The sequence below is a fragment of the Rhincodon typus genome, chromosome 4 (assembly GCF_021869965.1).
Source record: "Rhincodon typus isolate 14 chromosome 4, sRhiTyp1.1, whole genome shotgun sequence".
Lineage (NCBI taxonomy): Eukaryota > Metazoa > Chordata > Chondrichthyes > Orectolobiformes > Rhincodontidae > Rhincodon > Rhincodon typus.
In genome coordinates this window covers 107,440,557-107,468,481 of record NC_063335.1, presented here as the reverse complement: position 1 = coordinate 107,468,481, position 27,925 = coordinate 107,440,557, and the positions used below count along the sequence as shown (strand labels likewise).

Below are 27,925 nucleotides of genomic sequence, written 5' to 3'. Positions count from 1 at the left end.
GAGAGGTCAAGGAGGCGGGGATGAGGCTAGTAGGTAGGAAGTGGGGGTGGGGGTTGGTCAGTGAGGTGGGAGGAGCGGATAGGTGAAAGAAAAGACGGACAGGTCAAGGAGGCAGGGACGAGATGGGCTGGTCTTGGGATGAGGTTGGGGGTCAGGAGATTTTGAAGCTTGTGAAGTCCACATTGAGACCATTGGGCTGCAGGGTTCCCAAGCGGAATATGAGGTGCTTCAACTCCCCCTCCCACTCCTTGGACGACATGTCCTTCCTGGGCCACCTCCAGTGCCACAACGATGCCACCCGAAGGCTGGAGGAACAGCACCTCATATTCTGCTCCTTGACCTATCTGTCTTCCCTCCCACCTACCCGCCCCTCCCTCCTCACTGACTAACCCCCATCCCAACTCACTACCTACACTCACCTTTACTGGCTTCATCCCCACCTCCTTGACCTGTCCATTTTCTCTCCACCTATCTGCTCCTCTATCCACTTTCTATCATCGCCTCCCGCTCTCTCTATTTATTTCAGAGCCCCCTTCCCCTCCCCCATTTCTGAAGACCCGAAACGTCAGCTTTCCTGCTCCTCTGATGCTGCCAGCTCTACACCTTGTTAACTCAGGCTCCAGCAGCGGCAGGTCCTACGATCTCTGAGAGGAGATTTGATAAGGTTTTCAAAATGATGAGTGACATGGATAGAGTATCACAGAAATAAACACAAAATTTATCTCTAGTATCCATTCCTGATCAAAGCAATATTGCTAATAATGATTAAATGCAATTCTAAAATATCATTGGAGTAAAAGCTCTATTGGACAGTCACATCAATGTTGATGCACTTGAGAACAGTTTATGATTGCTGATGGAACAATGATCTTTGCTGTATTTGTTCAGTATATGATTCAGTAGCATTGGAGTTGGAAATAAGGGTCAGAAATATATAATGATATACACTATCTGAACTGCAAAATGGTATGACAGCCAGTAAGAACATTGACACAAGCACAACAAGAGGCATTATTGCAGTTTAAAAAGGTAAATGTCGATTGATTTTCACATTAAAAATTTAATATCACCAACATTGGTTTGGTTGTTTTATAAAATGCCCATTGTGGAGAAGTTCAGAAAAGTTGAGTTAAAATCTCTGGTGTCTATTCAGATTTATTGGATTTTAACTTCAATAGAATAGTTAAGAACAGTATTTTTGCTGGAGGAAGAGGGGTAGAAATTATGTGTTTCCCATTCCTGATTGCTGTCCAGTGACCACATCTAGGAAGTAATATGAGCAGACCTTGCTGCAGCAAGCTTGGAGTCAGTTGTTCAAATAAAAGCAAAATGCTTTGCTGGAAATCTGAAGTAAAAACAGAAATTTCTGGGAAACTCAACAGGCTTGGCAGAATGTGTGGTGAGAAGAACAGATTTAATGTTGAGTCCAAAATAACTCTTTGGAACTGGAGAAGTTCAAATGTTCTAAACAGTAAACATATTGGATTCGAAAATATTGAGTATATTTAAGACAGAGATAGATTTTTTATTGGCAAGTGGATCAAGGGTTGCAGGGAGAAGGCTGGAGAATGGGGTTGAGAAACATTTTAGCCATGATCAAATGTTGGAGCAGACTTGTGGGCCAAATGGCCTAATTCTGTTCCTCTGTTTTATGGTCTTATGGAAACATGAACTCTGTTCTTCTCCTCAGATGCTGGTAGATCTGCTGAGTTTCTCCAGCATTTCCTGTTTCTATTTTAGACTCAACTGTGATGTTCCCACAGTGACATTCATTTGCACAGGTTTGTGTATGAATTATTGTAATTTTCACTTAGGTACTGGGGCATTAAAGGTGCCGTGGCACTTTAATCTGGAAGAAAGGTAAATGAAAAGAGGAAGAAAAATTAATAGGCATATTGCTTATACCAGCTCCACTATTACTCTAAACTTGTTTTCCTTTAACACGATAGCTCTATAATTCTATATATTTCAATTTGCCTCTTCCTTTCAGTTATTTAATTTGCATTTCCAATTTTGTCAAGAGGGGGCACTAGAGACTGCTTCCTAATTTGAGATAGTACGTTGAAAACAATTTTTGCTTAAAGAACAAAGTCTTTTCATTAGAGTTTTATTAGTTTAATTAGTTAATATTTAAACATTACTTTTGCAAACTCAGACATTTCAGCACTTGACCAATGGGTTGAATATTACTGAAGAAAATGTTAACAAGGTTATGATAAAGGTTATGATTTTTTTTCTGAAGAAGGGTCTAGACCCGAAACGTCAGCTTTCCTGCTCCTCTGATGCTGTTTGGCCTGCTGTGTTCATCCAGCTCTACACCTTGTTGTCTATGATAAAGCCCTGCTGTCTGCAAATTTAACAAAGAGAACACATTTGTATTGAATGTCCAATTAATAGCCCACCAACAAACACCCATAAGCCTTTAAGAACATAGGAAATAGAAACAGGAGGAGACATGTTTTGTTGAGCCTGCTCACCCATTCTATACAGCTCCTTGGGCACAATGCTAATTTCTTTAAAAAATGTTTTTAAGAAAGTTCATACAAATGCACTAGAGATAGTAGGAACTGCAGATGCTGAAGAATCTGAGATAACAAGGTGTGGAGCTGGATGAACACAGCAGGCCAAGCAGCATCAGAGGAGCAGGAAAGCAGACGTTTCTGGCCTAGACCCTTCTGCAGAAATGGGTGCCACAATGATGCCACCCGAAGGTTGCAAGAACAGCACCTCACATTTCGCTTGGGAACCCTGCAGCCCAATGGTATCAATGTGGACTTCACAGGCTTCAAAACCTCCCCTCCCCCTACCGCATCCCAAAACCAGCCCAGCTTGTCCCCACCTCCTTAACCTGTCCTTCCTCCCACCTATCCCCTCCTCCCACCTCAAGCCCCACCCCCATCTCCTACCTACTAACCTCATCCCGCCCCCTTGACCTGTCCATCCTCCCTGGACTGACCTATCCCCTCCCTAACTCGCCACCTAGACACTCACCTTTACTGGCTCCATCCCCCCTCCTTGACCTGTCTGTTTCCTCTCCACCTATCTTCTCCTTTATCCATCTTCTATCCGCCTCCCCCTCTCTCCCTATTTATTTCAGAACCCCCTTCCCCTCCCCCATTTCTGAAGAAGGGTCTAGGCCCGAAACATCAGCTTTCCTGCTCCTCTGATGCTGCTTGGCCTGCTGTGTTCATCTAGCTCTACACCTTGTTATCTCATACAAATGCACAACTAGATTCGTATCAGATACTCTGTACTGGATATGAGGAGAAACTTCCGCCAATTAAATATTGTGATGACTAAAGTCATTGGCCTGGAATTTCCAACAGCCAGGCAGTTGTTATTGCAGGTATAGATTGGAGTTGCACATGGGACCTTGCAGAATCTCTAATGTAGCAGACACCAAAGGAGTTGCCCAGGACATTGATCATTCCTCTAGGCAATTCCTCTACTTTGGGAACTGTCCGAAAGTCTCTCTTTAAATTGAAGACTTTGGAGGGTTCTGATAATTACTAAGGAATTATAAGGCTATTAAGAACATTGTGTAACTCCTTAGTAACCATTGAACTGACTTCATACTAAACTCACACGCCCCCTTAATTATGCCTCCCACAGACCCAACAGACCCTGATCTTACACCCCTGAGACTGAACCTCTCCTAACCTGGTCACAGCCCCAACCTCTGGGACAGGATCCCTCCACTTCTCCCAACCCCACAGATGACACTTGTCGACCTAAAGTTCCCCCTTCCCTCACCCCTGCATGACCCAATTTCTCCCATCCCCACAACCAACCTTAAACACTGCATAACAGCTAGCACACCCCGTGCCATCTTGCAAATCTACCAGTTTGAGCCCTCTCTCTGGCAACAGTCTTAAATTAGAAACAAAAAACAGAAATTGCTGGAAAAGCACAGCAGGTCTGGCAGCATCAGTGGAGAGAAAGCAGGGTTAACGTTTTGGCTCGAGTGACCCTTCCTCAGAACTTCACTTGACATAAAATATTAACACTGATTTCTCTTCACAGATGCTGCCAGACCTGCTGAGCTTTTCCAGTGATTTCTGTTTTTGTTTTTGATTTATAGCATTCACAGTTCTTTCGGTTTTGATTTAATCTAGTATCAAACTAGTGTGTTCACAAACTTGGTGTCCTAATTTAGCTGTGTTAAACTTGAAGACTATATCTTAACTTGTGTCAAGTCCCATTCACCTATCATCACAGTGCTCACTGATCTGTATCAAATTCCAGTCAAGAAAAGACTTGGTATTAAAATTCTCATCCTTGTTTTCAAATCCTGCCATGGCCTCACCCCTCTTTGTCATTTCCTCCAGCCTTACAACTTTCAGAAATATCTGAGCTCTTCTAATTCTGGTTTTTCAAGCAACCCTGATTTTAATTGTTCCACTATTGGTGGCCACACCTTCAGTTGCCTAAGGCCTAAACTCTGACACTGATACTTCACTTGTATTTTAAGACACTCCTTCAATCAACCCTAGTCTTCTGGCCTAATAATTCCTTATGTGGCTTCATACTGAATTTTGTTTTAAAGTGCTCAGCTAAAATACCTTTGGATATTTTATAACATTTGTAAAGTCCCAATAATATAAATTGCAGTTGTTAACAGTAGTGCACTGCACAATTTCACAGAAGTTCATTGTTTTATTTACTAGATTCAAAACTCTGCTCGGCAGTTGGGAAGAGCAAGGATGATAAGAAAAAGTAGCATTTATTTCTGACCTTATGATGCCCACAACAGCCATAGTAAGGTGTGATTAATATTTAATGTGTTGTTAGTATTGGTAAAAGATGAATTTCAACCAGGACTGTAAAGAAAATTCTTTGCTCTCTTAAAAAAAGCACTTGTACACCTAACTGACATTAAAAATCTCACAATTATTATGTTTCAGAAGCCATTGGGTGGAGGATAGAACTGGAGCCAACCATAACAGATGTTCATGAGCTTTTAATTATAGATTTACACATTAAATAATCCTGTCACATTGCACATTACCAAGTCTAATAAACCTGCTCACTGGTCAGTTCCAAAACCTCGAAAACATTCTACGAACTCCTCAGCTAGGCTACTGCAAATCTGATTTTTTCCAGTTAATATGTAGATTAAAGTCACCCATAATTATTGCCATACCTTGATCACAAATACCCAGTATATTTTGTCACACCTTGAACCAAATCATTTCTGTGGCACAAATGCTTCAGCAACTTCAGAATCACACTGAAAAAACTGGCTGCATGAGGAATGCCATTCGTTTGCTGATTATTGTTTTCTTTAACATCATCTGCCAGTTTCAGTGCTGGTGAAGCATGAATTGTGGGTTCCAAATGAGGCACCATGGTTACCTTCCTTACTCAGAATATCAAATGTGTCTTCCTGCTGCTGGAAGCATGATCAATCTCTGTAATACCAAGGTCAACAAATTGCAAGAGAGGAAGTAGAAAATAAATTGAGGCAAAGGCTCAGGGGCTTTAGCTTCAAGATAGGAGGCAGGATTTAACACTTTGTATTAATTGGGGGCAAACTGATCAAACAGTGACATTGTACGAAAGGCATGATTGATTCATGAACGATGGTGATTCTTTTGATATTTAAAAATTGTCAATTAGTAGTACAGAACTTGAATATTTCCGTTTGTTTCGGAAGGTGTGGTTTTCCTCTTGAATTGGTATTCTTGTAAAATGGTCTGATGAGAGCAAGATGAAAAGCTTTAGCAAAATGCACCTTTATTCAGCAATGCTCATAATATAATATGCTCATAATAAAAATCTCTTAACTAATTAAATAGGAAGGGGCGATGTTGTGAGGACTCAAGCTTGGGTAAATGTACCAAATCAATGGGGTAGAGTTGAGAAAGCAGAGCAAAATAACTGTATGGAAAGTGGAGATCAAAGAATGGCAGGAAAATGCAGAGAGAAAACAAAACCGAAGAACAATCCAGACAACATGTTACAAAGATAACAAAGAGTAATCAAAAGTCTCTGTATCTGAGTGTGCATAGCATTTATAACAATATAAACAAACTGGGAGCATAGATTGAAATAAAAAAATTGAAACAAAGAACTGGAAATCTGAAACAAAAACAGGAATTGTACTCAGCAGACTTTCTCCAGCAATTTCTGTTTCTGTTTGAAATAAATATAATCTGATAACCATTCTGTAGAGGTGGTGTAGGATGACAATGATTTGGTCCTAAATTTTGAGATATACATGACATTTAAGAAGAATAGGAAGCTAGGCTTAGGTGCAGCAATCTTGATCAAATATGACATTGGTGTAATAGAGAGAATTTTGTTTCATAAGGTCAGAATTTAAAATTAGTTTTGGTGGAGATAAGGACACAATGGGAAAAGACATCATAAGTGAGAGTGGTCTACAGGCTGCCTAAAATGTAGGATGAAATATACAAGAATAAATATTTGTAGGGAAATTAATGTTTCATGATTAGTATAGTTTAGTTCAGACTATTTTAGTTGATTAACCTAATATTATGCTATTCAATTTAAACTCCAAACAAAGCAGGACTTTATTAATGTGGGAAGCATTGGGAAGTCACTTCCTGGCATTTGAAATGTTGTTGTATCCTATGGCTGGTTCAGTTAGTTACTGAGATAGTAGGAACTGCAGATGCTGGAGAATCTGAGATAACAAGGTGTAGAGCTGGATGAACACAGCAGGCCAAGCAGCAGCAGAGGAGCAGGAAAGCTGACGTTTCGGGCCTAGACCCTTCTTCAGAAATGGGGGAGGGGAAGGGGGTTCTGAAATAAATAGGGAGAGAGGGGGAGGCGGATAAAAGATGGATAGGAGAGGAGACAGACAGGTCAAAGAGGCGGGGATGGAGCTAGTAAAGGTGAGTGTAGGTGGAGAGGGAGGACGGACAGGTCAAGAGGGCGGGATGAGGTTAGTAGGTAGGAGATGGGGGTGGGGCTTGAGGTGGGAGGAGGGGATAGGTGGGAGGAAGGACAGGTTAGGGAGGCAGGGACGAGCTGGACTGGTTTTGGGATGCGGTAGGGGGAGGGGAGAATTTGAAGCTTGTGAAGTCCACAATAACACCATTGGGCTGCAGGGTTCCCAAGCGAAATATGAGGTGCTGTTCCTGCAACCTTCAGGTAGCATCATTGTGGCACTGCAGGAGGCCCAGGATGGACATGTCGTCTGCGGAATGGGAGGGGGAGTTGAAATGGTTCGTGACTGGGAGGTGCAGTTGTTTTGTGCGAACCAAGCATAGGTGTTCTGCAAAGCGGTCCCCAAGCCTCCGCTTGGTTTCCCCAATGTAGAGGAGGCCACAACGGGAACAGCGGATGCAATATACCACATTACCAGATGTGCAGGTGAACATCTGCTTGATGTGGAACGTCTTCTTGGGGCCTGGGATGGGGGAGACAGGGGAGGTGTAGGGGCAGGTGTAGCACTTCCTGCGGTTGCAGGGAAAAGTGCCGGGTGAGGTGGGGCTGGAGGGGAGTGTGGAGCGGACAAGGGAGTCACGGAGAGAGTGGTCCCTCCGGAAAGCAGATAAGGGTGGGGAGGGAAAAATGTCTTTGGTGGTGGGGTCGGATTGCAGATGGCGGAAGTGTCGGAGGATGATGCATTGGATCTGGAGGTTGGCGGGGTGGTACGTGAGGATGAGGGGGATTCTGTTTTGGTTGTTATTGTGGGGAGGGGGTGTGAGGGATGAGTTGCAGGAAATGCGGGAGACACGCAACTCATATTCCGCTTGGGAACCCTGCAGCCCAATGGTATCAATGTGGACTTCAAGCTTCAAAATCTCCCCTCCCCCTACTGCATCCCAAAACCAGCCCAGCTCGTCCCCGCCTCCCTAACCTGTCCTTCCTCCCACCTATCCCCTCCTCCCACCTCAAGCCCCACCCCCATCACCTACCTACTAACCTCATCCCTCCCTCTTGACCTGTCCGTCCTCCCTGGACTGACCTATCTCCTCCCTACCTCCCCACCTACACTCACCTTTACTGGCTCCATCCCTGCCTCTTTGACCTGTCTGTCTCCTCTCCTCTATCTATCCTCTATCCGCCTACCCCTATCTCCCTATTTATTTCAGAACCCCCTTCCCCTCCCCCATTTCTGAAGAAGGGTCTAGGCCCGAAACATCAGCCTTCCTGCTCCTCTGATGCTGCTTGGCCTGCTGTATTCATCCAGCTCTACACCTTGTTATCTCAGTTAGTTACTGGCCAGTAGTAATCTCCAGATGTTGATAAGGAGGATTCAGCAATAGTCAAACTGAGATGGTTAGACTCTATCTTGTTAGAGATGGTCATTGCCTTACACTTGTGTGACAAACATGTTACTTACCAGCCCAAGTCTGTATATTGTCCAGGTCTTGTTGCGTGTAGATTTCAACCCTATCATCAGAATCCCCATGTTCTTTCCTCCCTTTGTACCTACCTCGCTTCTACTTAAATGGATTTATTATAAATATTCACCCCAACCACTCGACACAGATTTCACATTTTCACTTCTCCTGTCTTGAAGGTGATAATGGGGTCTTGTGGAAAGGTTTTGGAAAATCAGGAGGTCAGCCATTTTGAATAGCTGTAGAATAATCGTTGATGTCTTCTTTTAGACATACATACACACACATAAAATTATACATTGCTTATGTATATTAATGAATAATGCAATATAAGTATACAATTTGTAAAATGCACATTTTCATGATACAAATACTTTAGACTAGGTACATAAGTTATTGCTTTATATATAAGCCCATCATATAGAGCGTATTACAATATACATTAAATGTCTTGCCATATAAATTAACATGTTGGAAATAACAGGTTAAAAGTTAAATGCATAGATGGCTGTAGACATCACTAGTATAAAATCAGGGTAACAGATAGGATAGGCATAGACCATAAGATAAAGCAGCAGAATTAATCCATTCAGCCCATTGAGTCTGCTTCACCATTTGATCATGGCTGATGTGTTTCTCAAGACCGCAACTAGTGAGCCCTGTAACTAGGGATGTGCTGGCACTGGGGGGGGACTCCAGAGAAGATTTACAAACAATAATCCTGGGCATGAAGGACTTATAATTTGAGGAGAGATTCAGAACTCTGAGTCTGTACTCAATAGAGTTTTGAAGTATAAGGGAGTTGGGGGATCTCATTGAGGCTTACAGAATAGAGCTGTGAATAAAGTGGACGAGGACAAGATATTTCCACTACTAGGAAAGACTAGAACCTGAGGCACAGCCTTCAGAATTGAGATGAAGAGGAATGTCTTCAGCCAGGGGGCAGTGAATTTGTGGAACACCTTCCTGCAGAATTCTGTGGAGGCCAAGTCATTGAGTATATTTGAGGCAAAAACAGATACGTTCTTAATTAGTGAGGAGTTCGAGGGTTATGGGGAAAAAAAAGGCAGAACAGTGCTGAGAAACATATCAGTCATAAGCAATGGTGGACTGAATCGATGGGCTGAATGGCCTAATTTTATTTCTATGCGTTGTGGTCTTCATTATAAACTCAGTTACAGCTAGTCAGAGGTGGACTGTCAGTTTCTATAAGCTCAGTTGGAGGTGGAGAGGTAATTTCTATAAAGCCATTTGGAGGTGCACTGTCAGTAGGTGGAGGTCTTGTTCTGAGTTTGATTGTAGGGGCTGTGCAGTAGCTCAGTGATTGTATCGATGCTGCTGCTGACTGGGAGCTGCGCCGCCATGTTACTGTCAGGCCTGTTCCGTTCTGCAGTCTCACACTCGGTAAGGACCGACACCGCTTGTTCAGTCATAGCCCGGTATTTGAAACAGAGTGAGAGGGTCTGTTTTGTTTGCAACTAGGGCACTAACCTGTCTGAAAAGGAAGGATTTTGTTGATGCCGTCTGCAGGTTAGCCCAGGCCTGGCTGAGTTAACATGGCGGCGGCGGTTCGACCTTCAGAGAGCAGCTTCACCCAGAGCTCTGCAACTTCCTTCACCTTTAATCATCCACCGACCCTCACTGCTCTTCACGGCGCCAGCTTTCTTTTCACGCTTTGCCCTATTTCAGGCTGATTCCGTTTTTAGTGGCAGTACGGGTGAATTGTTTAGCAACCCCAGAGATTTGTATCCAAATTGTTTTCCAGTGCTTGCTAATTTAAGAATTTCTGATAAATATTAGTGCTCACTTCTTTCGAATTGCCTTGTTCATTACCGGGTTACCTTCCTCCTTTGATTTACTACCTTTTTTTTGTAACATTGTGTGACCATGAAAGTAAAAGGAACAAGAGGAGTCCATTCGGTCCCTCGAACCTGTTCCGCAATTTGATTGGATCAGGCTGATTCGACATTCTTTACATCCACTTTCCTGTTTTTACCCCATAATTCCGTACTGATCAATAATTTATCTGCCTCGGATTTAATTATACACCAGGTCTACACTCCATTGCTCCCTGTTGCAAGGAATTACAAAGACTCTGAACCCTCAGAGAAGAAATTGCTCCTCATGTCAGTCTTAAATTGGCAACCCTTTATTCTGAGATGATGTCCCCTGGCCCTAGACTCTCCCTATCAAGCCCTCAAGAATCCAGACGTCTCAATGATCCCTGCACCACTGATGCTTAGTACATACTGCTGCTACCATCTACAAGATGTATGCAGAAATTCACCAAAGATCGTCAGATAGCATCTTCCAAACCCACAACCACTTCCACCTAGAAGGACAAGGGCAGCAGATAGAGTCATGTAGCACGGAAACAGACCCTTCAGTCCATGCCAACCATAATCCCAAACTAAATCTAGTCCCACCTGTCTGCGCTTGACCCATTTTCCCTCCAAATTATTCTTATTCAGGTACTTATCCAAATGTCTTTTAAAATGTTGAGACTGTACCTGCATCTGCCACTTTCTCTGGAAGTTAATTCCACACATGAACCACTCTCTATTTTAAAAAAAGTTGCCCCCCCATGTCCTTTTTGAATCTTTCTCCTCTCACCTTTAAAATATGTCCCCTAGTCTTGAAATCCCCTGCCATAGCGAAAAAAAAAAACACCCACCAGTCGCCTTGCCTATACCCCTCGTGGTTTTTAAAACCTCCATAAGGTCACCACCACCTTCAAGCTCTTCTCCAAGCCACTCACCATCTTGACTTGGAAATATACTGCTGTTCTTTCACTGTCACTGAATCAACATCCTGGAATTTCCTCCCTAAAGGCATTGTGGGTCAACCCATAGCAAGTGGGCTGCAGCTTACCATCTCAAGGACATAGAATCAGAGTCATACAGCACAGAAACAGACCTTTGGTCCAACTAGTCTATGCCGAACATAATCCCACACTGAACTAGTCCCACCTGCCTGCTCCCATATCACTCCAGACCTTTCCTATTCATGTATCTATGCAAATATCTTCTAAACGTTGTCATTGTCCCCACATCCACCACTTCCTCAGGTAGTTCACCCTCTGTGTAAAAACTTGCTTCATATCTTTTTTAAATCTCTCTCCTCTCACCTTAAAAATGTGCCCCCAGTCTTGAAATCCCCAATTTTAGAGAAAACACAACTACCATTAACTCTATTTACACCTCTCATTATTTTATGAACTTTTATCAGGACACCTCTCCACCTCCTACACTCCAGTGAAAAAGTCCCAACCTATTCAGCCTTTCTTTATATCTGAAACCTTCCATTCCCAGCAACATCCTGGTAAATCTTCTGAATCCTCTCCAACTTGATAATATCCTTCCTACAACTGGACGACCAGAACTGGACACAGTATTCCAGAAGAGGCCTCACCAATATCCTGTACAACCTCAACATGACTTCCCAACTCTCGTACTCAAAGGACTGAGCAATGAAGGCAAGAGTGCCAACTGTGACAGAAACTTCAAAGAATTATGTAACTGCACCCCTAGGTCCCTCTGTTCTACAACACTACCCAAGGCCCTACCATTGTACCAAAATGTAATACCTCGCATTTATCCAGATTGAACTCCATCTGCCATTTTCAGTCCTTTGACCCATTTGATCAAGATCCCTTTGTAATATTAGAAAAGCTTCTTCATTGTCTACTATGCCACCAATTTTGGTATCATCCACAAACTTACTAACCATGCCTTCTATATTCTCATACAAATCATTTATATAGGTGATAAACAAAAGAGGACCCAGAACCAATCCCTGTGGAAGACCACTGGTCACTGGCCTCCAGTCCAAAAAGCAACCCTCCACCATTACTCTGTCTCCTACTGTTAAGCCAATTACGTATCCAATCGGCAAGCTCACCCTGAATCCTATGTGACCTAACTTTACTAATTAATCTACCAGGCAGAGCCTTGTGAAAGGCTTTACTAAAATCCAAATAAACAATGTCTACTGCTCTGCCATCATCGAGCTTTTTGGTAACTTCCTCAAAAAACTCAATCAAGTTTGTGAGACACAACTTTCCTCACTCAAAACTATCTGACTATCCCTAATCAATTTTTGCCTGTCTAAATGTCCATCTTTTGTAATCACCTCCAACAATTTACCCACAATCGAAGTCAGACTCACAGGTCTATAGTTCCCTGGTTTCTCTTTAACCTTTCTTAAACAAAGGTACAACATTAACCACTGTCCAATCATCAGGCACCTCATCCATAGTTATAGCTGATGCAAATATTTCTGCAAGGGGTCTTGTAATTTCCTCCTTTACTTCCCAGTAGATTAGGTCCTGGAGACTTACCAACCTTTAAATTCCCTAAGACCTTCCAAGCTTCCTTTTCTGTAATGTGAACTGTTTTTAAAACATCAAAGTTTATTTCTGTGCATTCTCTAGATTCCATTTCTTTTTCCACATTAAAAAATATTCATTTAGTATCTCTCACATCTCTTGGGATTCAACACAAAGATGACCCCCTTGATCTTTAAGAAGCCCTACTGTCTCTCAATTACCCTCTTGCTGTTAATGTATTTGTAGAATCTCTTTGGATTATCCTTAACCTTATCTGCCAATGCTATCTCATATCTTTGCCTTCCTGATTTCTCTCTTAAGAATGCCCCTACACTCTTTTTATATTGATTAAGAGATTCAATTGAACCAAGTTAACTATATCTAAAATAAGATTCTCTTTTATTCTTGACTAGAACCTCAATATCTTTATTCATCCATTGTTCCTTAATCTTACCAGTCTTTCCCTTCACTCTAAACAACATAATGCCTCTGAACTCTCATCTTCACAGTCTTGAACGCCTTCCACTTGTCAGACGTTCTTTTACCTGTGAACAGTCTACTCCAATCAACTTTTGAAAGTTCTTGTCTCATACCATTAAAATTTGCCTTACTCCAATTAAAAACTTTAACTTTTAGGAAGGCTTATCCTTTTCCATAACCATTTTGAAACCAATCGAATTATAATCACTAGACCTAAAGTGTTCCTCCACTTTTACTTCAGTCATCTTCCCTGCCTTATTGTCCAAAAGAAGGTCTAGGTTTGCTCCTTCTCTAGTTGGAGCATCCACATATTGATAAAAAAAAATTTTCTTGAACACATCTGACAAATTCTTCACCATCCAAACCTTTAACACTATGGTAGCCCCAGTCTATGTTTGGAAAGTTAAAACCTCCACGATCACCACCCTATTATTCTTACAGAGATCTCCATACTTACTACTGGAGGCCGATAGTACGATCACATCAAAGTGATCTTTCCTTTCTTATTTGTAATTCCTGTCCATATATTTTCACTGTACGATTTTTCAGAAATATCTTCCCTAGATACAGCAATAATGTATTCCTTAATCAAAAATGCGATCCCTCCGTTCTTGCCTCCTATGGACAGACAATAAATGCCAGCCACTGATACCGACATCTCTCAAATGAATAAAAAAGAGATCACCTTTCATTCCTCTAAACTCGTGAGTAGACTCCCACCCTGATTAGCCTTTGACAATCCCTCCAATAACGGGGATCACCCGAGTGAAACCTCTCTGACCCACCTTAATGAAACAATATCTGTTATTAAATAAGGGGACCAAAACTGCTGATTGTCCAAATGTGGTCTTACCAGCACCTTGTACAGTTGCATTAAGACATCACTACTTATGTAACAAGGAGAAGTAGAAGTGATTTTGTTTTGGCAGAAAAATTGAAGAAAGGCAGTAAAGACGAAATACTTTTGTAGATTCAGGAACAGAAACAACTAAGATTGTAAGTATGTACAAGTGGTAGGCTGAGTTAAGACTGGTGAAAGGCATATAGGGTCCAGAGCTTTTTTATGTAGAGGTATATACCTCAAAAGCAGGGAAGTTGTACTCGGTACTTTAGAAACATAGCTCAGGCCCCAGCAAGAATATTGGGAACGTTTCTGGGCACTGCACTTTAGGAAGGAAGTCATAGACCTAGATGTCACAAAAGGTAGGTACGTTAACTAACTAAGAAATCAAAAAATATCTGTGTTTAATCAAAGACAGTAGGAACAAAATCGTGTTACATCTATAGATGGTTTTGATGAACCATACTTACAGTACTGTGTTTTGATCTCCCTATTTAAAGAACAATACACTTGTATTGAAGGGTGTTCAGAGAAGGTTCACTAAGCTATTCATAAAATGAAGGGATTATTTCATAAGGAAAGGTTGAGCTAGTACTTCTTGGAGTTTAGAAGAGTGAAAGGTGGTCTTTAAACAAATTTCTAAGGGTGTCTGCTAGGATAGATATTGAGGGGATGTTTTGGCCCTGTGTGCAATTCTACAATGAGGCGTACAGTTTCAGAATAAGGGGACTTCCCATTTAAGATGGAGATAAGGAGAAATTTATGCTCCTAGTTATTAGACTTTGAAATTCTCCATCCTAGAGACAGAGAAGCTTATTTAAGCCTTAGTTGGAGAGATTGTTGATCTACTGGGGAGTCAAGGATTACAGGACTCAAGACAGGAAAATGAAGTTGAGATCTTGATCAGATCATGGACAACAGAGCTTACCAGGACCATTAACATCAAGGCAGCATTTAACAGTACGAAAGGGGAAAAAACTCTGCTTGTTGGACTCATACTTAGCACAGGAAGATGGTTGTGATTTTTGGAGATCTATAATCTCAGTTCAAGGACATAACTACAGGAGCTCCTTAGGGTAGATATTTTTAATCAACCTGTTTAGATGTATTATGGCTCCTCTGGAGTGGAACTTGAATCTTGGCCTTCCAGGTCAGAGTCGGGGATATTACCACTGCAACACAACAGTCTGTTTTTTCCCCCCAATCAAATCTTTTTCAAAGACATTATTACGTACCTCTGGAGCAGGTGGGACTTAAGACTGGGTCTCCTAGCTCAGAGGTAGGGCACTACCACCATGCCACAACAGCCTCCATCCTTAGGTCCAACCATCATCAGCTGCTTCATTAATGACGTCCGCTCGAACATGAAATCAGTCGTGGGGATGTTTGTTGATCATTGCACAATGTTCAACACCATTTGTGACTGTGAAACTGAAGCAGTCTGTGTTCATGTGCAAAAAGACCTGGAGACATTCAGTCCTGGGCTGATAAATTTGCATGACAAGTTCCAGTCCTTGCCCAACTCCAATCACTTCATGGTGGTGAATGGCATAATCGTCACTGAATCCCCTACTATGAACATCCTGAGGGATACCATTGACCAGAAATTGAAATGTACTAGCAATATAAATTCTGTAGCTACAAGAGAAAATCAGAAGCTAGGAATTCTGTAGCAAGTAACTCACCTAGTGTTTCCACAAAGCCTGTCCACCAGCTTCAAGACACAAGCCAGGAGTCTGAAGGAACATTCCTCACTTGCATGGATGAGTTCAGCTTCAACAACACTCCAGAGGCTTGACACCATCCAGGTCATAGCATTGATTGACATTCTTTCCACCACCTTAGATATTCACTTCCTCCACCTTTGCTACGCAGTGGAAGTAATGTGTAACACCAAGACTAAACTGAAATAAGGATAATTACAAAGGAATGAGGGCAAAGTTGGCTTCATGAGGGAAAATTCATGCCTGACAAATTAATTATAATTCTTAGAGGAGGTAACAAGCAGGATAGATCAATGGGAACCAGTAGATGCAATTTATTTTGATTTCTAGAAAGTGCAATCCATAAGTGTTATTTACAAAGATAAGAGGCAATGGTGTTGGGGGTTGCTATATTAACTTGAATAGAGGATTGTCTAATAAAAGAAGACAGAGAATTGAGATAAGGGAACTAGCAACTAGGGGAGTGTCACAGGAATCACTGCTGGGACCACAGTTATTTCCAGTATGTATTAATGACGCAGATGAGAGACATGAATGTAATATTGTTTGCAGATTACACAAAAATAGGTGAGAAGGCAAGTGGTGAGGATGATCAAGTCTACATAGGGATATAGACAGGTTATGACAAGGGGCAAAAACTTGTCAGATGGAATATAATGCGGCAAATGGAGTTTAATGCGGAAAAGTGTGAGGTGATTCACTTTGGAAGGAGTAACAGGAATATAGAGTACTGGGCTAATGGTAAGATTCTTGGTAGTGTGGATGAGCAGAAAGATCTCGGTGTCCATGTGCATAGATCACTGAAAGTTGCCACCCAGGTTGATAGCGTTGTTAAGAAGGCGTACAGTATGTTAGGTTTTATTGGTAGAGGGATTGAGTTTCGGAGCCATGAGGTCACGTTGCAGCTGTACAAAACTCTGGTGCGGCCACACTTGGAGTATTGCGTACAGTTCTGGTCACCGCATTATAGGAAGGATGTGGAAGCATTGGAAAGGGTGCAGAGGAGATTTACCAGGATGTTGCCTGGTATGGAGGGAAGGTCTTATGAGGAAAGGCTGAGGGTCTTGAGGCTGTTTTCGTTAGAGAGAAGAAGGTTAAGAGGTGACTTGATAGAGACGTACAAGATGATCAGAGGATTAGATAGGGTGGACAGTGGGAGCCTTTTTCCTCGGATGGTGATGGCTAGCACGAGGGGACATAGCTTTAAATTGAGGGGTGATAGATATAGGACAGATGTCAGAGGTAGGTTCTTTACTCAGAGAGTAGTAAGGGTGTGGAATGCCCTGCCTGCAAAAATAGTAGACTCGCCAACTTTAAGGGCATTTAAATGGTCATTGGATAAACATATGGATGATAATGGAATAGTTTAGGTTAGATGGGCTTCAGATTGGTTTCACAGGTCGGCGCAACATCGAGGGCCGAAGGGCCTGTACTGTGCTGTAATGTTCTATGTTCTATGAAAATGTGGGATTGTGCACTTTACCAGGAAGAATAGAAGAACTGATTATTATTTAAATAGGGAGGAACTGCAGAACAGTGCAGCGCACAGGGATTCTGGGGTTCTCCTGCATGAAATGCAAAAAGCTAGCTGTTCAACAGGGTTGCAAGGAAGACAAGTGGACTGTTGGCCTTTATTTCAAAGGAAAGAGTGTAAAAATAGGGAGGTCTTTGAGCTAAAACTATACAAGGTACAAGGTGAGTAGGTCTGGTCCTTTTTTTTTTTTAAGAAAAGTTATACTGGTTTTGGATGCAGTCCAGAAAAGGTTCATTAGGTTGATGGAGGGTATGGAGGCATTTTACTATGAGAAGCTGAGTAGGTAATAAGGGAATCGTAGCTTATAGGGGAAAATACAGGAAAATGGAATTGAGGGTTCATATCAGTTATCACTGAATGATTAACTTTCGTGCATAGTCTTAAGATTTTATGGTTGAGACATTGGGTGGGCAAAAAATTGCAAAAGAGGATGTGTTAAATTGGCTGATTGTGTGATTAAAATTGACAAGTCAGCAGAACCAGATAAGTACTGATGATACTGAAAGAAGTAGTTGAAGTTGAGGATGCAATGGTCATAATCTTCCAATTCTTCTGAAGCTTGGGAATAGTGCCACAGCAATGGGGAATTACAAACCTGCCATCCTTGTTTAGAAAAGTGTAAAATGAAACCTAGCAGTGATTGGAAGTATTTTGAAAACAATAATTCAGAACAAAATTAACAGTCACTTTTATAAATGTGGATTAATTAAGGAAAACCAGTGCAAATTTAAGAACAAACTATGTTTTAATTTGTTTCAAGTTTTCAGACTAACAGAGAGCTGTTTAGAATGTTGCAGTATACACTGATTTCTGAAAGACATTTTTTTAAAAGTGCCACGTAATAGGTTTGTCTGTAAAATGAAGCTCATGGACTGAAAGGGACAGTGCCGGCAAGGATACAAAGTTGGCTGCGTGACAGGAATGTAGGGTAGTGGTGCATGATTTTTTTTTTTAAGACTGAAAGAAAATATTTAGTGGGATTCTTGGGGGTTAGTGTTAGGCAAATAGACTTCTATACGCAAGGCACAATCTCAAAACCTGCAAATGACACAAAACCTAGCTGTATTGTTAACTATGAGGATGATACTGATTTCAAGAGGTGACAGCAATGGAGTTGTAGACATTTACTAAATGTGGTGAAGTGTTACACTTTGGTATGTAGAATGAGGAAGGGTACAGTTTTAAAGGGCAGCAGAAGGATCTGGCAATACTTGTGCACAAATTGGAGGTGACAGGGTGGATTACAAAAGTGGTTAATAAAGTGTATTGAGTTTTATAAAATGGTGCATAGAGTACAAATGCAAGGATATTATGGTGAAACTTTGTTACAAACACGAGTTTGGCCTCAAGTGGAGTATTGTGTCCAATTCTCTTTAAAGTTATTACTGAACCTACTTTGGGCAGTACGTACCAGATCCTAACCGCTTGTTGTGCAGAAGGATACGAAGATTAAGGCTATATATAAAAAGAAATCAAAAGGAATGTTCCTGAGGATATGAAAGTTCAGTAACTGGGATAGAAGAAGAAGTTGAAGCTGTTCACTTTGGATAAGAGAAGGCTGTGAGGAGATTTGATGGGTTCAGAATCATGATGTCTGAGCAGAATAGTTGGGGAGAAATTGTTTTTATTTGTTGAAAATCTTCTACATGTCAAGTGGTCAGGATCTGGAATGTCATTTGAGAGAGCACTGTGGAGGCAGACTATTTTATAAGTTACAAAAGGGAATTGACCAATTATCTAAAGAGGAAATATTTACAGCTCATTGTAGGGTAAAGCCAGAGAAGTGGTACTAGCTGACTAGTTCTTAAGCAACACCTGTAAAATAGGCCAAAAAGACCTCCAGTGATGAAATCATTCTATGAAAGCACTTCATTTTGTGTGGAAAAACTCGATGGGCAAGAATCTTGCAGGTTATTATGGGGAGATTTGGTAAGAAATTCAGAATCATTTTTGATCCAATAAATGAGGAACTATTTCCAGTGGCAGAAGTAAGGCAATGGGCAGAAGAATTGGATGGAAAAAAAAATGGAGTGACTTATAATCTGATTGCACTGTGGTGGATGCAAATTTTGTCACAGTTTTCAAGAGAGTGTTCAATAAACGACTGTGGGAGGGTTCTTGGGGAGCAGTGGTAGTATCCCTACCTTTGAACCAGGAGGCCTGGGTTCAAGTCCCATCTGTTCCAGAGGTGTGTAATAACATCTTTGAACAGGTCAATTAGAAAATAGGTTTTAAAAAAAAATTCAGGATTATGGGACAAGGAACAGGGAAGTGGGACTAATTGACCAGCTATTTTAATACCTAGCATTGGCAAAATGGACTTAATGGCTGCCTAAGCTGAGTATTTGAGTGTTTGTTGAACAGAAAATTTTCCTTATTAGAAAAGAGATCTCTACTAGATTGTGAAAGTTGTCTGTCAGTAATGGTCTGTAAATAAAATATAATTTTATATTTCTATCTGCTTCATCAATTTCTACTTCACAGCCATCAAGTTTATATCATTTTAATTGTATAATAATTTCTACAGGAACCAAATCAACATTCAAACTGCTTTACATGTTGAACATACATAGCAAATATGTCGAGTTTATTATAAAATTGAAAACAGAAACTATGTAATGGAATTAGTACACTTCCACCTGCCTGGAAAGGTCTATAGAAGGCAATAACAGTACAGCAGCTTCTACTAAACACTATGGAACATCAGTTTTTTTGGATACCTTGGCTTTCAGTGGCTGCATTTATAAATTTATATAGTCTGAAGTTATGTCACTAGATAAATCACGTTGCTGTTGGGCACGGCATGCACTGATAGGAGCACCAGCTCATTCTTTAGTTGACCTTGGAGCTATGAAAGGCAGTTAAACACCAGTACAAATTTGCTGATAAATCATTTTGAATGCACTTGGGTGAAGAATAAATTTAATTAGCTGATGATAAAGGTAGTTTCTTGATTTTAGCCGACTGGATTCTTTGTTTTAATGAATAAAAGTTCCCCAGTAGCTCAACTGATAGGTGAACTGGTCAGTTAAAAATGCAAAGAATGTTACCACATGGGGTCAATTTAGGGACCTATTAGAAATGAGAATCAGGGTTTTCTAGCTTGACGTGAAATTAGACACAGAGAAATAGGCAAGACTGGATGATTTGAAATTGCAGTGCCACTCTTCCTGGACTGTTTTATGACATGGAAGTGCCAGTGTTGGACTGAGGTGGACAAAGTCAGAAGTCACACAACACCAGGTTATAGTCCAACAGATTTACTTGAAATCACAAGTTTTCAGAACACAGTCCTTTCATCAGGTGCAGTGAGAGAAAAGAGCACACAAACACAGAATTTATAGGCAGGGAGATCAAGGGTTGAGAGATCAAAAGATCATGCAACTAGTGTGAGTGGAATGTCAGATAATAAGTCTCTGCAGCTGACCAAGAGTTAGACTGTCAGTAAAGTGTCAACAGCTGCATAACCAGCAGAGGGATGACCTATAATCCGATTAAATGAGGCAGAGAGATAATTGCAAAAGATTAAAAATAAACTGGTGCTGGAGACAAACAAAATGTCTGGAAATAACATGGTAGGTACGAGTCGCATGCTGAGGGTCTAACCAAAGTAACAGGTGATTCAAAACTGTACAAGATCATAATTTATCAAGGTGATGGTGTCAAAACAGGACAGTAAGGAAGATTTTACAGATAGGGAATAGTGTGGTGGGGTCACGTGTAGTGCAACATGAAGCCAAGATCACTTTGGAGTGTAGCGAATGTTGTGCAAAGTGATCTTGGCTTCATGTCACACTACACCTGATCCCACCACACTATTCTGTATCTGTAAAATCTTCCTTACTGTCCTGTTTTGACAGCTGTGTTTGGCGGATGGATAAATCCTGGTCCTGATCGGATATATCCAAGAACCCTACAAGAGGCTAGAGAAGAAATTGCAGGGGCCCTGGCTGATATATTTGCATTATCGTTAGCCATGTATGATGTCCCAGAAGACTGGAGTGTAGCGAATGTTGTGCAGTCTTCTGGGACATCATACGTGGCTAACGATAATGCAAATATATCAGCCAGGGCCCCTGCAATTTCTCCTCTAGCCTCTTGTAGGGTTCTTGGATATATCCTATCAGGACCAGGATTTATCCATCCGCCGAACACAGCTGTCAAAACAGGACAGTAGCTAAGATCTTACAGATACAGAATAGTGTGGTGGGATTACATGTGATACGACATGAACCCAAGATCATGGTTGAGGTCGTCTTCAAGGGAACGGAACTTGGCTATCAGTTTCTGCTTGGCAATTTTGTGTTGTTGCATATCTCGAAGTATGCCGATCCAACCAAAGAACACATCCGTCAACTCAACAGACTGATCAAGATCTTCAGAGTATCCTATGCACTCTCATCCCGTGTACTTCTTGCCTAGGAGACTTCTACTGCATTCTGAAGATGCACAAAGCCAACACACCTGGACGTCCCATCATATCAGGCAATGGGACCTTGTGTAAGAACCTCACTGGCCAATGTTACCTATCTCATACGCAGCAGCCAAGGATGCCACGAGGCATGATATATGCAGACGCTACGACAATGGATGAATGGACACCATGCAACAATTGCCAAACAGAAATGTTCCCTCCTAGTCAGGGAACATTTCAGCGGTCAAGGGCATTCAGCCTCTGATCTTCGGGTTAAGTGTCGTCCAAGGAGGACTTCAAGATATACCACAACGCAAAATCGCTGAACAGAGACTGATAGCCAAGTTCCATACCCATGAAGATGGCCTCAACTGTGATAGAGTCGTAGAGTCCTCCAGCATGGAGACAGGCCCTTCAGCCCAAACAGGTCCATGCTGACCAAAGTGTCCATCCACACTAACCCCATTTCCCTGCACTTAGCCCATATCCCTCTAAACCTTTCCTATCCATGTATTTGGCCAAATACCTTTTAAAATGATAATGTACCCACCTCAACCACTTCAGCTCGTTCCATATGCATACCACCCTCTGTGTAAAAAAAAAAAAAAAAAAAATAATAAATTGCCCCTCAGGTTCCCATGTATTCTTTCCCATCTTACCTTAAACTGATGCAGTCTAGTCCTCGATTCCCCCAACCTTGGGAAAAAGACGGAGTGCATTCACCGTATCCATGCCTCTTATGATTTTATATACTTCTATAAGATCCCCCCTCAGTCTCGTACGCTCTAAAGAAAAAGGTCCTAGCTTGTCCAACCTCCCTATAACTCAGTGCCTTGAGTCCTGGCAACATCCATGTAAACTTCTTCTGCACTCTTTTCAGTTTAATAACATCCTTCTATAGCAAGGCAACCAAAACTGAATACAATACTCCAAGTGCGGACTCACCAACGTCCTGTACAACTGCAATATAACTTCCTAACTTTTGTTGGAAAGAAAATCGGGAGGGCGAAAAGGGGCCATGAGATAGCCTTGGCCGAGAAGATTAGGGTGGACCAAAGAGGTTCTTCAAGTATATTAAATGAAAAAGAATAACTAGAGAGAGAATAGGACTCCTCAAACACCAAAGTGGGCATGTATGTGTGGAACCACAGGAGATGGATGAGGTCAATGAATATTTCTCCTTCATATTTACTGTGGAGAAAGACATGAAGACTTGGGAAAGTTGGTAGCGATATCTTGGGGACAGTCCCTATCATAGGAAAGGTGGTATTGGAAGTATTAGAATGTATGAAGGTGGATAAATTTCCTGGTCCTGATCAGATATATTCAAGAAGGGCTGCAAAGTGATCTTTGCTTCATGTCGCACTACATGTGACCCGACTGCACTGTTCTATATCTGTAAAGTCTTCCTTACTGTCCTGTTTTGACACCATCACTTTGATAAATTGTTATGATCTCTCTACCTTAATTAGTTTGTACAGTTTTGAATTACCTATTACTTTGGTTAGACCCTCGGCTTGCGACTCATAGACATGCACTGGAATTCCTAGAGGCGTGGTTCTTCACCCATACAGAATTGGACTCCATATACAAACCCATACAATCAAAACCAGAAATGACATTACTCACCATAATGGACCGGACAGTATAAATTCCAAGTGCAATAGAATAACATAGCTTCATTGGAGGCTCCACTGATGATGTCACCTAGCATGGTGACGAAACGTCACAACAAAAAAAGCCAGCTCGGCAAGCAAGTCAACAACCTCATCCACAACCTGAGCTACAGATCTTTGCCAAAACTTTAAATGCGACTCATTACCTATCACATTATTCCAGTCATTTAGTTTGTTTCCAGCACCACCTTATTTTTAATTTTTTGCAATTCTCTCCCTGTCTCATTTAATCAGATTATAGGTCATCCCCTTGCTGGTTATTTAGCTGTTGACACATTGCAGGTGACCGAGTGTTAGACGGTCAGTTGAGACTTATCTGACATTCCCCTCACACCAGTTGCATGATCTTTTGATCTCTTAGCCCTTGACCTGTCTATAAACTTTGTGTCTGTGTGCTCTTTTCTCTCACTGCACCTGACAAAGGGTCTGTGCTCCAAAAGCTTGCGATTTCAAATAAACCTGTTGGTGTATAACCTGGTGTCATGTGACTCCTGACTTTGTCCATCCCAGTCCAACACCGGCATCTCCACATCTTTGCTAGTGTTGCTTTGAAAGTCATGACTAAAAGCCAGTGGAGGATTGAGAATATGACTGGTGCCACTTGCCACTTCATGATGTATGGAACAAGAATTCTGTGTGCTTTTCTGTCCCTGGCTCTGTTTTTATTCTAATTATTCACAAGCATATGTTTATTGTTTTACTATATCATACTATTTGCATAAGAAATTTGAGAACCCAAGTGTAATCCAGTTGGGTTACTAACTTTCAAAATGTTGGTCTTTGTGGACTTAAGAGTACTATTTTAATACAATTAACAAATTACGTGTGCAATTACAGAATTCCAGCCCAGCCCACCCCCACCATGAATGTGAACTGAGCTGTGTAATTTCTTTTGGTGCTTGCAAATATTTGTAACATTATTACAATTTGTAACAATTATTACAAGTTACAAAATTTTTACAGCATCATCTTTGTGGCTTTTACTAATTGTTCTAATCATGTAAATAAGTGACCATGTGGCTAGGTTAGGCCATGTGGTTCTCCATCAGTACTTATAATCTAAAACGACATTACATTTGACACTGACCACAATAGCACAGTATTTCTGTGCTGATAATGGCTTGAGAATTTTTATATTTTGATGTTTGCATTCTAGGTGAGACAGATTCGTCATGTACAAAGGACAGCTCAATGTGCAGGAGGAAGTGGTGCGGCCTCATTTGTGGTAAGCAACTACAGAACAATACAAGAGCTTTTTTTAAAAAAGAATATCTGATAGGTTAATTCATTTTGATTATTTCTTATTTGATTTAACTTGATGCTGCAGTGGTTAGAACTCTGCTTTCACCTCTGGTGTCATAGTTTTGAATCTGAGACTAGAGTTGATAGGTTGAAAGCCTTTACCCTCCTTGACTTAAGGTTCTTGAAATAGCAGTTCAAGTATGTTCATCCCAGATGAATACTCCCCATGTCATACAGCTTGAAATCATAGAAACACCAGAAAACAGAAGCATGAATAGGCTGTTCAGCCCTTCAATATGAAATTGTCACCATCCCCTCAGTACTGTGTTCTCATTTTGATGCCTACTTTATGCCCAAGAACTATATCTGTCTCCTTATAGGAAAATTCACTGTTTGGGGTTCAACCACTTTCTGTGACAGAAACTTCCACAGTACTGTCTAGGTGAAGAAATTTGCCCTCCTCTCAGTCCTAAATGGCCTACTGTGTACTGTTAGACTGTGACCACAAGTGTAATTGATACTACAATGGGAATTACATTGATGTCATGTTGGTGTGCTGCAGCAGATTTTGAAGTACCTTACTGGAGTGTTGTTTGCAAACAGCATCGCATTTAAAGTCATAAAGAGAAGCAGTGTAGTTCCTCCGTTAGACCTGCTAGTTTCCATAAATAGCAAAATACTGCACTATTAGAATCTGAGTTTCAAGTTGCAGTTTGGGCCGAAGGGCCTGTTTCCATGCTGTATTACTCTAGATCAATACAAACTCTTAAATCCTTCAAATAGATTGCAGCAGTTTAAAAAGACAGCTCACCACCATCTTCTGCAGGGCAACTACAGGTGGGCAACAAATATGTTTCTCTATGGCATTGCAAAAGCAGACAGTGGTAAATAAAAAAGTATGTTCACTGCTAGCCTCTCTTTAAAGAGAAGGAAACACCACTAATTAGGCGAATTTGAGGAGAATTAATCTGTCATTGAGATTACTGATTTCACCTTCTGCTTGACGTTGTTTTGAGAAATTGTTTATTAAATACAGCACTGTTAATCCTGTAAATTCAGCCCTGTGGTTCGACTTATCAGATGTAGAGCACGGTTATTGTTTCCTGCTCTCACATTTATGACAAATAATCTTGATCAAAACGTAGATTTCAGCAAATGCACAATACTTAAACTGAGGTCATTCGGGAGACATTTATTGTTACGTATCACATTAAAGGGTTTTCACCATGCTTTGTGAATACTTCTGATTATACCAATCTATGATTACTGAAGTATTTTAGCTGGCAACTATAGGGTCACTTGGCATAGAATTATGTAAATAAAATTGTAAAAATTATTTCCATGGCATAGAGAATATTTTTCAAATCCTTGTAAAGTACCTGTGAATCGTTGTCTAGGTTAGAATGAAGTATGAACACAATCTGACTTTTAGGATATTTCTGAGAACAGAATGCAGCGCAACAAAAAAGTGTAAGAAATGGTTAGAATCATAATCACTATCAAATTAACTAGTCTTCAAACTTATGGTCTGAAATGATCACTTATCAACATGGAGTGTAAAGCCTTTGTACTACCAGACTGCTAAATAGAAGTACATTTTAAAGTTGTAATTTTGAACAAGGATGTAGATGAGATGAACTCCACCTAAGAACCAACTATGCTATGATTCCCACGGATTTTATGATGGTGAACTTGGGTAAATCCATTCAGTGTGCAGGGAAACAATGTACTAATCTACGGATAGAGGAAAACCATATCCATTGCCACACTCATTCTTATGGCCTCCATTTGTGTAGTACTGCATCAGGCTGTGGGTAGACCCTTTTGTAGGCAATACCGAGCTCACAACACGCTAAGGACCTCCTCCCTGCCCCAGATATTGTTTTGATTGGTTTTTGCACATTGTCATGAAATTTTCCATTCGTTGGGACTATCCCACACCATGTGGTCTTTGTGCCCAAAAGACCTTGGACCACAAGTCCAACAAGCAGTAATCCACACGTATAATATTCAAGGTCCTGCAAAGAACAGCAGATGTACAATCTGTTGAATCCCTCTGAGCGCACTGGCAAATCTCTTTGGTAGAATGCTTCATTGTCAGACTTTCAAATGAACACCAAGATATAGCTTCATTGGTGGTAAGAACGCCATCTCTGTCAGATCCGTCATAGATACTTGGGGTCTGAGCACTGCTGCATGATGGTCTGAGGAAAGAGACCATTGTCCACATGCTTCTGGATTATGCTTTTTAAATGCAGATCTGGAAAACGATGGTGTATTTTGTTGAGGTTCTGAGTACCCCCATTATGGGGTACTCTTCTTGACAGGCTGTACTCAAGGGCTCAGACGTGCATCAGCTGCTCCTGTAGAACACAAACTTGATGATCTTGAAACTTGCCAGTCTTCCAGTACGCAGAGCTGCCCGCAGCTGAATGTTGCAGATTCACATAATCATGAAGTTTCATGTACTTAGTGAAAAACTAAAGCTACTGCAAAGTCTCAATTGGTCACAGTTTGAAGCCTTCCCAGTCCAACAATCTGAAACCCATGTAAAACGCTAGACAATATACAATATATATAGTAGACAATATTTGTTATGAAATGTAAATGGTACACATAAAGCCTGGAATTGCAAGTGTGATGAGAAACCTCAGCGTGCTACACACTTGTGTAAGAAATTGGCCAATTTTGCATTTTATGTAACATCAAATTTGAAATTATGTAATGTACATTTGTAAATTTTAAAAAGGTATATATTTCATTGGAAAGAACTGGTCTAGAACTTGCATTCCTCAATCTTTTCTTATTTGTATTCATTGCCTCCTGTCATAGTGCATAATTTCTAAAGTCCTTGTTCACATTAACATTCTTCCATTGCCTTGCCCTTTATTACTTCAACACTGTCCTTCATACGTTCATGCACACACCAATATTCTTATGATTGGCCTCCTTTTGCATCATCTTTCTTGCTTCTGCTCCAGAATGTTCAGCTCTCTTTCAGTGCATTCTGGAATGATCTCTCTAAACCCATACACATTGCTGATCCTCTTCACTCCATCAAGACTTCTCAAAATCACCTCCTTGTCTTTCTAGCTTTCTCCACCTAACCTTTTCTTCACTTGTGCTGCTCTGTGGTTATTTTTTCTTCACTCAAGATCCTTTTTAGTGCCATTTAACAGTTTAAAGTTGTGAATTATTATCGTATAGAGAAGTGAGCTGCTTTTCTATTATCAGCATGTGTAAAAAATCTATTTTTGTCCATTAAGCATAGGGATACTCCTGATAACAATCCAGACACACCATTTGATTTCACACCAGAAAATTATAAGGTAAGAACACTGATACTTGTAACTTAAGTTTTCTTTTTGG

The 27,925-nt window shown here is 41.0% G+C and overlaps 1 protein-coding gene and 1 long non-coding RNA gene across 4 annotated transcripts in view; one reads left to right on the top strand and one right to left on the bottom strand.

Annotated features, from left to right (window-relative positions):
* The window catches only part of ankrd12 (ankyrin repeat domain 12), a 173,480-nt gene that overhangs the window by 30,436 nt on the left and 115,119 nt on the right, over nucleotides 1-27,925 (bottom strand). The window lies entirely within an intron of this gene.
* On the top strand, nucleotides 9,622-27,889 carry LOC125482995. The gene is made up of 3 exons (XR_007261991.1): nucleotides 9,622-9,722; nucleotides 24,471-24,539; nucleotides 27,823-27,889. It is a non-coding gene; the product is annotated as an uncharacterized LOC125482995 (long non-coding RNA).